Here is a 13800-nt window from a genome sequence, read left to right on the forward strand (position 1 = left end):
AGTTTGGATAGGAGCATATAGTGCGAGAGAAACAGTAAAATGTTGTATTTAGTATTTGGTAACATGACACACACCTGTTTATCCCTTTGCTTTTCACCAGAGAAAATGCCACCGTATTCACACAAGAATCCATGTCTGGCTCTCAGCCAAAGCCTATTGTATGTGAGTGAAATTTCTTTTTTTGTTACCGTTGATGTAACTCAGGACCTTGCGCTTACAAAGCAGGCGAGGTGCCACTGAGCTAAATCCCTGGCCCGTGAATGAAATTTTTACGTTTTAAGTGTTAATTTGTTTGCTGGATCGCTTGTAGTAAAAGCCATTACTTTCAAATGAGTTCCTTATCAAACCTCCAGGCTTTTTTTTTTGTCCTCGTTTTGAGGTTCTTTGAGGCTCTGAAAATAGTAGTAGCAGTACTGCCTGCTCCATTGTACCCTAATATTAATTTGATTAGTCGGCCGTTATCGTGGACAGTTTCCCAAATAACTTCATTTCTTACTTGCCTTGTGCCTCACGTCTTAGGTTACTTAGAAGTTCCTAGATAGGGACTGGGGATATAGTTGAATAGTGGGACATTTGCCTAGTGTGCATGAAGCTCTGGGTCTGATCCCCTGCACTGAAATAAAAAGTTCTGCGATTTAAATCAACATTCTAAAAGTGCCAACCTCTAATTCCCATTTTTTTATAAACACTTGACAAACAATAAGAGAACTTCCTCAACTTGATAAAGAGCATCTATGAAAAGACTCTAACAACTCTTCATAGCAAAAAGTAGATTCTTACCCCTAAAATCCAGAACAAGGCCAGGATGTCCCCTCTCCTGACACCTTTCGTCATTGTACTAGCATGTCTTAGCTAACATAATAAAAAATGGAAATTGAAAGTATGCAGATTGAGAGGGAAGATATTTACCTTCTGCTCACATATGACATCATTGTTTATGTAGAATATCCCAAAGAAATAAACTCTTGCAACTAATCAGCTATGGTAACCTGTAATCCCAGCACTTGGGAGGCTGACGAAGGAGGATTGCTGAGAGTTCGGGGCCAGCATTGGCTACACAGTGAGTTCAAGGCCAGCCTGAGCTACACCATAAGACCCTGTCTTGCAAAAGTTAAAAGAAGGCTGGGGCTGTAGCTCTGCAGCAGAGCACTTGCCTAACACATATGAGGTCCTGGGTACGATTCCCCAGCAGTGCATAAATTAAAAGAAAAAAAAATTTAATTCAGCGATGAGGAAACAACCTAATGTTATTTTTAATAGCAAAACATTTATTGGTACATTTTAGATATATATAATGATAACTTCATAGGGAATTTGCACCTTACATGGTACCGCCCATCTCTTTTTTTCTCATTCCCTGCTCCCCTCAAGCCCTCCTCCCCTCACTGTGTACAAAACTTTGTTTCCATTTTTCCTTCTATTTTCACTTTTTTTCTTGTCCCTTTCTTTTCTTTCTTTTTTTTTTTTTTTTTTGGTACTGGGGATCGAACTCAGGTCCTTAGCTTGCGAGGTAGGCAGTGGAACCACTGAGCTAAATCCCCGGCCCTCCCTTCCTTTCCTAATCCCTCCGCCCTCCCTTGTTCCCCTTCCCATTTGAACATTTTCTTCCCGTTTTCCCATATCTATTATACATTTTAGTCCTTATTTTCACTTTCAGTTTCTCACACCAGAGAAAATCGGGTATTTAAACATGTGTCCCATTTATTTCACTTGAGTATGGTCTCAAGGTGCATCCATTTAGCTATAAATATTTGAAGCTCATCCTTCTTTGTGGCAGAGTAGTACTCCATTGTGTAAAAACCCCCACATCTTCTTTATCCATTTGTCAGTTGATGGGCATTTGGGCTGTTTCCAAGATTTAGTTATTACAAACTGTGCCTCTATAAACATGGCTGTGCATATATCACTGTGATATGATGCTTTTAGTTCTTTTGGGAAGATACCAAGAAGGGAAGATACCCTTGTCGAATGGAAACCCTGGTTTTATTTGTTTGAGGAATCTCCACACTGATTTCTACAGTAGTTGCATCAGTCTACACACCCACCAATAGTGGAGAAGGGTTCCTTTTTCCACACAGCCCCTCCAGCATTTGTTACTGATTTCTTGGTTACAGCCATTCTTTGTGGAATGAGATGGAGACTCTGCATTGTTTTAATTTGCATCTTTTATATGACCAGTGATGTTGAACATTTTTTCATATACTTATTTTCTGTTTGTACTTCTTCATCTGAGAAGTGTCTTTTAATATCAGATCCCCATTTTTGGATTGGGTCTTTAAATTTGGGGGGGTCTGATTGTTTTAAGTTCTTTATATATTTTATATAGTAGTCCTTTGAGGAATAGCTGGCAAAAATTTTTTCCCACGCTGTGGGTTGTCTCTTCGCTCTCTTGGTGGTTTCTCTTGCTGTGCAAAAGCTTTTCAATAAGATGATACCCTAGTTGCTGATTCTTTGTAGTATTTTCTGTGTGGTCTGGGGTTTGTTCATGAAGTCTTTGTCTACTCCTATGTCCTCAAGTCAATCAGCCCAGTTTTAAACAGGGCAAAAGTTTCAAATGGACACTTTCCTGAAAAAAAAAAAAACTGGGCTGGGGATTTAGCTCAGTGGTTCTGTTGCCTGCCTAGGAAGCACAAGAGTTCAATCCCCAGTACCAAAAAAAAAAAAAAAAAAAAAGAGTCCAAGAAAAAAAACAGACTGCCAAATAGCTTATGACAATGTAATGTTTGGGGAAGGGTATAGGCCATGCCACACCACACCCCCTACACCCCCTGCTCCGCAGGAACATGGATCTCCTGGTGATCCTAAACCCAGCATTGGTAAGAAGCAGAGTTTAAAGTAAAAGCAGGCCATTTATTTGAAGATGAGGAAAAAAGGGGTTGGAGAGAGCTCTTGAGAGCCACTCCAGACCCCTTGATGAGTAGGTAGTATTCAAAAGGAAAACACTCCTGGAGTTTTTATTTGCAACTCCTTGTATTGAGATCCTTGTCCCATGTAGGGTCCTGGAATCTGATTGGCTCCCTGGCTGTTTTTGGTCCTCCCTTTGAATTTCTTTTGGTCATATGACCTTTCCTCCATGGAAGATAAGATTAAGGGTGGGGTTTGTAGATAAATAGTTTAGGTTTAAGGATGAAGGAAAGGGAATTCTTACAGAATTCTTACCTGGGACCTTCCTGAGTTTAGTTTCTTTGTCTTTCTGATTGCTGTTGTCTAATCTGCCTCTGTAAGAAGGTGGCAGCCTTTAGGAAGTTTCTCCATTAACTTCTAACAAAGCTCAATAGGTCTTCATCCTATCTTTTTCCTGACTGTGGCCCCTTATCCCTACAGACGGATGCTCAACATATATTGTAAGAGTATTATTTTTCCTGTCATTTTTATTTTAAATTATTAATTAGATAAATTGGGTTATTCCCTTACATGTTATTTTATTTTTTTTCCTTAAATTCTTTTATTGATACATTTTAGGTATACAATATGTTTACATTTGTCATTGGGTGCTTGTACCTGTACATGATATATCTTGGTTCTTATTTTTTCCCCATTACTTGTGTGCCCTTCACCCCCTCCACCCTTCCCTATTTACATAGACTTTGTTTCCATATTTTTCTTTTCTCATAATTTTTCCCATGTTATTTTATATACCAAGAAAAAAACCACATCATTATTTTTCAGGGTGCAAGAAAAAGGGGAAAGGTTTGTTTTGCACACATAGTATAAAATATAGACTTAATTGAATAAAAGGAAAATATTCAATAAGTCAATTTATGGATGAATTTTATTTTATTTTATTTTAAAAAATTCTTTTATTGGTACATTTTAGGTATACAATACGTTTACATTTATCATTGGGTGCTTCTGCCTATACATGATGTGTCTTGGTTCTTCTTTTTTCCCCCATTACCTGTGCGCCCTTCACCCCCTCCACCCTTCCTATTTACATAGATTTCGTTTCCATTTTTTTTTCTTTTCTCGTAATTTTTCCTTTCCTTTCTTCCCTTTCCCCTTCTCCTCCCACCAACCCTACACCTTCGGACTTTTTCCTATTTCAAATTACTATGGAAGAATTTTAATAGACTGCTTCCACAGCTTATCAATGGGGCTATGTATAGAAATATATAGGACTCTATCCATAATTATCAGAAATAAGATTAAAATTTATTATGTAACAAGCATACCAAAATGCATGTCACATGATTCAAATGTTTCTACTGAATATAACAAAATAAAAAATTTTATGAATACAAGGCACCCTAAAAGGGTAGGAAGCCAAAGGACCCAAAGATTTTTATACTTAAGTTTTACTTCATAGAAACATTAATTCAGTTTTCAAAATAGATTTAGTTGTAGTACAACATTGCCAATATTCAAGCCCTCTTCAGACAGGCAGGTCTGCGCACACCCTATGGAGGTCACAAGTTTTGCGGAACATGCTGAATCAGCCCGCTGCAGACAGGCAGGTCTGCGGACACCCTACCGAGGTCCCGAGTCAAGCGGAACATGCTGAATCAGCCCGCACTCCTGCAACAATCCACTGGACCCCCCACCCCTGCGCCTCTGTACAGCCACATGGTTCCACACTACAAAGACGAAGAGGACACTGGACCACCAGACCACCAGACCACGGTACTGAGTCCCACTGCTCCGGGCCCAGAGGTAGGGGCTTCTGAGCCTCCATCCCACTGCTCCTGGTCCAGAGGAAGGGGCTTCCCGGCCACCATCACTCCTGCTGCTCCCAACCCACAGGAAAGGGCTTTTGGGCTGCCATCCCTACCGCTGCTCCCCTGTCCCACCTCTCCCAGCTGTGAGGAGGTAATCTGTGCAGGCGCCAACAGCAGCCTCCCCCCCCCCCCCCCGTTGAAATGAGAAAACACATAAATAAGTCTCAAAACCAGACTTCCAGATCACCTACAGCAACCCCAAAGGGAAATGAGATGGAACACTCTGATACTCAACCACCTGGACCCACTGAACTGGCAACAAAAGGGGATCTGGAAAAAATGAAATCAGAAATAATTTCTCAGATAACAGGAGAAATTGTGCCCCTAGTGCAAGACATGATTAATAAATCTAGAGAGGAGCTGAGGAACATGAAGGAATCCCAACATAAACAAATGGAATCCATAAAACAGATGCAAATAGATTTCCAGGACATGAAAAACTCCATTGAAAGTCTACACAGTAGAATGAGCCACTGTGTGGACAGAATTTCAGATATAGAAGATAAGATTGCAATTAGTGACCAGGAAAAGAAAAATTGCTTCAAAATTATAAGGGAACATGAGAAATCAATCCAGCAGCTGCTAGATGATGCAAAGAAGAATAACATAAGACTGATTGGGCTCAATGAAGAAACAGGAGAGAGTGGAGATGACATAAAAAATCTCTTCACAAGAATAATGGCAGAAAACTTTGCAAGCATGGGAAAAGAACTTGACATACAGATAAGTGAGGCATACAGGACTCCAAATAGCCTTGATCAAAAAAAATCTACACATAGGCATATAATTGTTAAGATTCCAGAAACACAAGAGAAGAACAAAGTTCTCCAGGCAGTCAGAGAAAAGAAACAAATCACATACAAAGGAAAGCCCATCAGAATCACAGCAGACTTCTCAACACAAACCATCAAGGCAACAAGAGCTTGGAGTGACATATTCCAAGCCCTAAAAGAAAACAGCCTGCATCCCAGATTGATGTACCCTGCAAAACTATCTTTCAAAATGGATGGAGAAATAAGATACTTTCATGACAAAGAGTACCTTAGGAACTTCATGAATACCAAACCAGCACTCCAAAGAATTTTACACAATATCCTAGGAACAGACATTGAGGATCACAACCCCAGGAAGCAAAGCAGAATGAACCCATCTGGCATGACAAGAAATTAAATGGAAAGGGGGAGAACCCAACAAAAAGAAAAAGTCATGGCAATGACAAGTCAATACGTTTCAGTTATAACCATCAACATCAATGGTTTTAAATCACCAATCAAAAGAAATAGACTGGCAGAATGGGTCAAGAAGCAAAATCCAACAATATGCTGCATACAAGAAACACACTTAATTCAAAAGGAAACTCATAGACTGAAAGTGAAAGGGTAGAAAACAATACTCCATGTGATAGGGACCTGAAAAAAAGCAGGAGTAGCTATCCTCTTTGCAGATTAAGTAGATTTCAAACCAACACTGATTAAGAGAGATGAAGAAGGACACTACCTCCTTGTAAAGGGAAGAATCCAAGAGGAAGAGATGACAATCACAAATATCTATGCACCAAACACTAGTGCACCCAACTATATAAAACAAATACTAACAGACATGAAAAGTCATATATGGACTAATACAATTGTAGTGGGGGACCTCAACACCCCACTGTCACAAATAGATTAACTAGACTAACAATAAGTAATGAAATACTAGAACTCAATCGAACTCTTAAACAAATGAACTTAACAGATGTTTACAGAATACACATTCTTCTCAGCTGCACTGGGTCATTCTCCAAAATAGACCACATACTCACACACAGAACATGTTTAAGTAAGTGGAAAGGAATTGAAGTTATCCCCTGTATAATATCAGACCATAGTGCGATGAAATTGGAGATCCATAGCAAAAGAAACTCAAAAAATTTCATAAACACGTGGAAATTGAACAACACACTTCTGAATAACCCATGGGTCACAGAGGAAATTAAAGAAGAAATCAGACAGTTCCTTCAATTAAATGACAATGACAATACAACATATCAGAATCTATGGGACACAATGAAAGCAGTCTTACGAGGGAAATACATAGCAGTGAATACGCATATTAGGAAAACAGAACGAGCCCAATTAAACAACCTGATGCTGAACCTCAAGCTTCTACAAAAAGAAGAGCAGGACAACCCCAGATCTCATACAAGGGAGGAAATTATACAGATCAGAGGAGAAATCAATGCAATGGAGACTACGAGAATGATACAAAAAATCAATGAAGCCAAGAGTTGGCTCTTCGAAAGAATCAACAAAATTGACAAACCTTTGGCTAACCTTGTCAGAAAAAGGAAAGAAAAGGCCCAAATCCATGCAATTAGGAATGAAAAGGGTGAAATTACAACAGACCCAGCAGAAATCCAGAGGATCATCAATACCTTCTTCCAGAATGTATACGCCAATAAGATGGACAACACAGAAGAAATGGACAGATTCCTAGATACATATGAATTACCAAAGTTGAACGAAGAAGACCTAAAAATTCTGAACAACCCAATAACCAATGAAATTGAAAATGTAATTAAAAACTTACCAACTAAGAAAAGCCCAGGCCCTGATGGCTTCACTGCTGAATTCTACAAGACATTTAGAGAGGAACTGCTGCCACTACTGTTTAAACTCTTCAATGAAATTGACAGGGAAGCAATACTCCCAAAATCATTCCTGGAAGCAAGCATCACCTTGATCCCCAAAGCAGAGAAAGACCCAACCGAAAAAGAGAACTATAGGCCAATCTCACTAATGAACATAGATGCAAAAATCCTTAATAAGATACTGGCAAATAGAATGCAGAAGATCATCAAGAAGATCATGCACCCTGATCAAGTGGGATTCATCCCAGGGATGCAGGGATGGTTCAATATACACAAATCAATCAATGTAATACACTATATCAATAGAGCCAAAGATAAAAACCATATGATTATCTCCATAGATGCAGAAAAAGCATTTGACAAAATCCAACATGCATTTATGATAAAAATCCAACAAAAAATTGGAATAGATGGTCTCTACCTCCAACTGATAGAAGCCATCTATGAAAAACCAACAGCCAATATCATACTAAATGGTCAAAAACTGAAATCCTTCACACTCAAATCAGGAACAAGACAAGGATGTCCACTATCACCACTCTTGCTCAATATAGTTCTGGAAACATTAGCCACAGCAATTAGACAAGAGAAAGAAATAAAAGGAATAAAGACAGGTAATGAAGAAGTCCAATTGTCATTATTTGCAGATGACATGATACTCTATATAGAAGACCTCAAGAACTCCACCAAAAGTCTTCTAGACTTAATAACCAAATTCAGTCAAGTAGCTGGTTACAAGGTCAACACACAAAAATCAATAGCTTTCCTCTACACAAATGACAGACTCACTGAGAGAGAAATAGGGCAAAGAATTCCTTTCACAATAGCATCCAAAAAACTGAAATACCTAGGAGTCAACCTAATGAAAGAAATCAAAGACCTGTTCTCTGAAAACTATGGCACTCTGAAAAGAGAGATTGAAGATGATATCAGACAATGGACAGACATCCCCTGCTCCTGGGTAGGAAGGATTAATATAGTGAAAATGGCCATACTTCCAAAACTGCTATATAGATTTAATGCAATTCCAATTGAGATCCCAGCAGCATACTTCATGGATCTTGAGAAAACAATCCAAAAATTCATTTGGAACAAGAAGAGACCCAGAATAGCAAAAGCAATTCTAGGTAACAGAGACATGGCCGGGGGTATCACAATCCCCAACCTGCAACTCTACTACAAAGCTACTGTGATCAAAACAGCATGGTACTGGTAAAGAAACAGACCTGAGGACCAGTGGAACAGATTAGAAGATTCAGAAACAACGCCAGACACACTCAGCCATCTCATCTTCGATAAAGGAGCCAAACACCCTCACTGGAGGAAAGATAGCCTCCTTAATAAATGGTGCTGGAAAAATTGGGCTTCAACTTGCCATTGATTAAAACTAGACCTATATCTTTCACCATGCACTAAACTAAAATCAAAATGGATTAAAGATCTAAATATTAAAATAGAAACTCTGAACCAGTTGGAACAGAGGTTAGGTAAAACCCTTGAAGATATCAGTGTAGGAAAAGATTTTATGAACAAAACCTCAGTTGCCCGTGAACTAGCACAAACAATCAACAAGTGGGATCTCTTCTTATTAAAACGCTTCTGTACAGCAAGAGAAACCACCAGCAGTGTGAACAGACAACCCACAATGTGGGAAAAAATCTTCACCTGCTCCTCCTTAGATAAACATCTACTATCTCAAATCTATAAAGAACTTAAAAAGATCAGACCTCCCAGATTTAAAGACCCAATCCAAAAATGGGCATCTGAAATGAACAGACATTTCTCAGACAAAGAAGTAGAAATAGCAAATAAATACATGAAAAAATGTTCAACATCACTGGTCATTTGAGAGATGCAAATGAAAACAAGGTTGAGATTCCACCTCACTCCAGAAAGAATGGCTGCTATCATGAAATCAACCAGTAACCAATGCTGGCGGGGCTGTGGGGAAAGAGGAACCCTGCTCCACTCCTGGTAGGAGTGTAGACTGGTGCAAGCACTGTGGAAATCAGTATGGGGATACCTCAAAGCAGTAGGACTGGAAGTCCCATTTGACCCTGCTATTCCACTGCTGGGGATCTTCCCCAAAGAATTAAAAGAATCATAGCACAGTGATATATGTGCACCCATGTTCATAGCAGCACAGTTTGTAATAGCTAAAACTTGGAAACAGCCCAAATGCCCATCAACTGGAGACTGGATAAAGAAAATGTGGGTTTTTTATAAAATGGAGTACTACTCAGCCATAAAAAATGAGAAATTAGAGACATTTTTAGCTAAGTGGATGCACATTGAGGCGATACTCTTAAGTGAAATAAATAGGACACACATGTATAAATACCTAATAGTTTCTCTTGTGTGATAAACTGAAAGTGTGAATAAGGACTAAAATGTATAATAGGTAATGTGAAATAGGAAGAAAAGGGGAAGGATGTGTGAGAGCTAGGGGAAAGGATAGAAGGGAATGGGATTAATATGAGAAAATGGAAAAATAGGAATAAAATCTTTGTAAATAGGGAGGAATGGAGGGGTTGAATGGAGGGGTTGAAGGGAGGGCTGGGCAAGGGTGAAAAATAAGAACCAAGAGAGACTATGTAAAGGTGCAAATTTCCAATGATGAATGTCATTATATGGTATACCTAAAATGTACCAATGATTAGAATGAATAATCGATAATGTAAAATAGGAAGAAAAGGTTGAAAGGGGTAGGGGTAGTGGGAGGGGCAGGGGAAAGTAAAGAAGGGAAAGGAAAAATGCTGAGAAATGGAAAAAATGGAAATAAAGTCTTTGTAAATAGGGAAGGGTGAAGGGGGTGAAGGGAGGGCTAGGAATGGGGAAAAAATAAGAACCAAGATGCATTATGTAAAGGTACAATTCCCAGTGAGAAATGTAATTGTGTTATATACCTACAATGTACCAATAAAAGAATTTAATAAAGTGCAAAAAAAACCCATTGCCAATATTCAATTGCTTACCTAAATATCCTTTTTCTGTCAAATGTTACTTAAAAGAATAAGATTAAGTGCTTGAAGGAATAGGAATGCAGCAAAAAACTACAGGAGCCCACATAACCTTTTTCTTAAATTTAAATTGTCATATATAAGATTTTTATATACAATCAGTGTGCATTGTAACAGATTGTATTAAAAGTCAATCAAGTTTGTCTAAAATGTTAACCTGGCTGCATAACACATTGGAAAAACAGATGAATTTACAGTAACTTTTGGCCACTTGAATTGTAAGAGTGTCATATACCTACCTAAGGATTATGCTGCATTGTACTACAAATATTGTAGTACTCTTTTTTTCTTTCTTAAAGAAATGGAAAGTGTTTACTATAACAGAGACCTCAACACTGCCCTCTCATAAGGGTTGGATAAAAATTTTTTTTGTCAGTTATTTTAGACTGGCCTTCATTTAAATTATGTTTGTATATGAACTTTATTCTGACCTGTGATCATGTTTCAGGTTAATAAAGAAAAAAGGCTTAAGGACTTTGTTCACTTTCCAAAGCTACTTGTTTACATTGTACTGCGACTACCTTGCGGCTGTTCATCACAAGCTTGAATATTTAAATTCTGTACTTATATCTGTAACATAACCAGGAATGTCCTGTTTGTGATTCATTATTATGCCTTTTTACAAAAAAATGGCTGTGAATTATTCTAAATGTGTTAAATGAGCTTTCCTTCTTTCCACCTCAGGCTTTTTTTTGACTGTTCCTTTCTCAACCAACACAGGCTTTCTTATTAAAAAAAAATCAGTGCAATGACATTTTTTGATGATTTGTCTTGATGGAATCATGTTTAGAGTGCAAAAATGGGGAAAGGGGCCTCTTATTTCTATTAGTCTTTTATTTTATTTTGGTTCCGGGCATTGAACTCAGGACATTGTGCTTGTGAAGCAGGTGGTGGAACCACTGAGCTAAATCCCCGGGTCCTCTATTAGCCTTTTTTTATATTGAATGCTTTATTAGATACCTGTTACTCTGTTCTTCCTTTTTTAGTCAATATTATGTTTGTAGTAAAAGAAAAAATGGTGAGATAATATGGAAAGTCTCAACTGGATGTTCTGGAGACTTTTTTTTCGGATGCATTTGGTTTAAGAGTATTCTTAAGAGTATTCTTAGCAGCGATTTGTAATTACAAGACTGGAAACATGAGTGTCCATAAATTGAGAATTGGACGGTGGTACATCTGTGTAATTTTCATTTGTAGAGTTCAGCCATTTGAAAGAAGGCAGCATATGTGTAAAGTGACCACCAAAAAGCAAGAATCTATTGTTTGAGTAAAATGACAAAAGGAATAAATACGTACAACTACTTGTCTAATCACACTGTAGGAATACAGACACACCAAAAAGCAAAAAACAAAAGCAGGTGAATAGTTACCTTTTCAGGGTGGAGACACAAGTTGAATTTGATCTTTTAGAACTTTAACATTGTTTGTATGTTAACTTTTCAAAAGTGAACTATTAAGTTGTCGGTTTTTTTTTTTTTAGAAATGGTAACTTCAATTTATTCTTTTTCAATTTTGATTAGAAAAAAATCTTCAGAAACATGTTTAGTTTAAATTTAAAACTGGTACTTAATGAAGTAATCTTAAGAGCTTATCTTGAATATAGGTTTATGTTTTCTGGTTGAGTGAATTAATTGGATTGAGCCAGAAATGGCTTCTATTTTAGGAGACACAGAGAAAAGTATTGTACAAGGAAAAGAGAAATACTCGGATGGTTATGAATGGTTATTTGTCTTTGGAATCTGTCTTTGTGGTGATGGTATTTTTTTTCCAGTACCTATTTTAGAGAAGTACCTGAAGTACCTAAAGTACATAAAGAGGGAGATAAAATCTTGAAAATCTAGATTGGTGTGTAAGCAGTGTTGTTCTAAGACCAGCCAATCAAATGTCTCTACTTTTGCTCAGAACCATGTATTGCTCATGGCACCTGAGAAGAATGTCTTCTATCACCGTGGTGTAGTATACAGATAGGTTTGTGAATATAAGTACGGTATTTGTTATGGGCTGAATTTTGTCTTCTCAAAAGTCTTATGTTGAAGCCCTAACCCAGCACCTCAAAATGTGACTGTATTTGGATATAAAGTCTTCAAAGAGGTAATTAAGTTAAAATGATACAAATGATCTGAGCCCTAATCCAATATAAGTGGTATCTTAGAAGAAGAAATTAGGATGCAGACACACACATGTATTCATGATATTGAATAAAGTGACTAGGTCACTTTTCTAATTGTTTTTCCCCCATGGTGCCAGGGATCCAACTCAGTACCTTGTGCACCAAGGCAGGTACAGTGCCACTGAACTAAATCCCCAGGCCTTGGGTCACTTTTGATAAAAGGGCAATTATTAAATACTATGTCAAAAGAGCTCAAATATAGAATATTTGAAAAGAAGTAGAAATTTTTCCTGAAGATTCGGGGGAGGAAAAGACAGTAATATATATTTCCTATTGTTGTGTTATTCAACATTTATTTATTTATTTAGGCAGATTGGAATCATAAACTGATGGGTGGGGAAAAAACTTACAAAGCAACAGGAAGGGCAAGAAAGATGCAGTAATTAAACTATACAAAGTGAAAATAATAGGATAAAAATAGTTTAGTAAGAATTAGATCTCTTTACTCTGATGAGGCACTAGTACAAATTATATGCTAATATTCAACTTTTGATTTTCTGGACTAATAGAAGGGAAAAGAAGTATGAATGAACCCAACCAAAGTAAAAGGTTATTTGGAAAAATTATATTTGATTTTGGGATTCAGCCAGAGGTATGTGAATTGCAGATGTTCATTACCCCTCCCAGTACCAAGTTCTTTTGTAGCATCCCAGTTGAGATGATAAATTAAATTAGTAGAATAAGGCTATCCTGGTATTGCCTGATTACTCTGCAAAACTAGCTTTATACATTCTGCTCAGTATTTTAAATTAAAAATTTATGCTGAAAGTAGATTATAGAAAGGAACTCTTCTCCAGAATGGATGTCTCATCCATTCTGTAATCACAGCTATGTTCCTATAATTTTGCCTTTATTTTTCTTATCCTCTACCCCCCCAAAGCCTTATCTAAGATTCAGCCCAAATTCTAGTATCTGTCCCACTGTTTGAGACCAAATGAATTCTTCTTATTGAAACTTCTTTGAAGTTCTTGTATGCTCAGTAATTATTCTATGAATGTGTGTATTGCTTTCTTAATTGGGTTGTAAACATACATGTACATCTTCATTTTGTGGCTAAAGCATTCCCAGCCAAATTCTGGCCTAGTGGAAGGTGTTAAAAATGAACAAAACAGGTTATTTCGGCCCAATTCACATGACCAAAATGGAGAATCTACTTGAGCCCCTAAAATGAACCTGGTGTTTTGGCTTTTCTCCATATAAATCATTAATGATATTTTATTTTTTTATTTCTTCCAGGTCAATTAAAAAGACACTGGAAAAGTA

This window comes from Heterocephalus glaber, unplaced genomic scaffold, assembly GCF_053883595.1.
Source record: "Heterocephalus glaber isolate CG9 unplaced genomic scaffold, H.glaber_assembly_v1.0 deba00000347, whole genome shotgun sequence".
Taxonomy (NCBI): Eukaryota; Metazoa; Chordata; class Mammalia; order Rodentia; family Bathyergidae; genus Heterocephalus; species Heterocephalus glaber.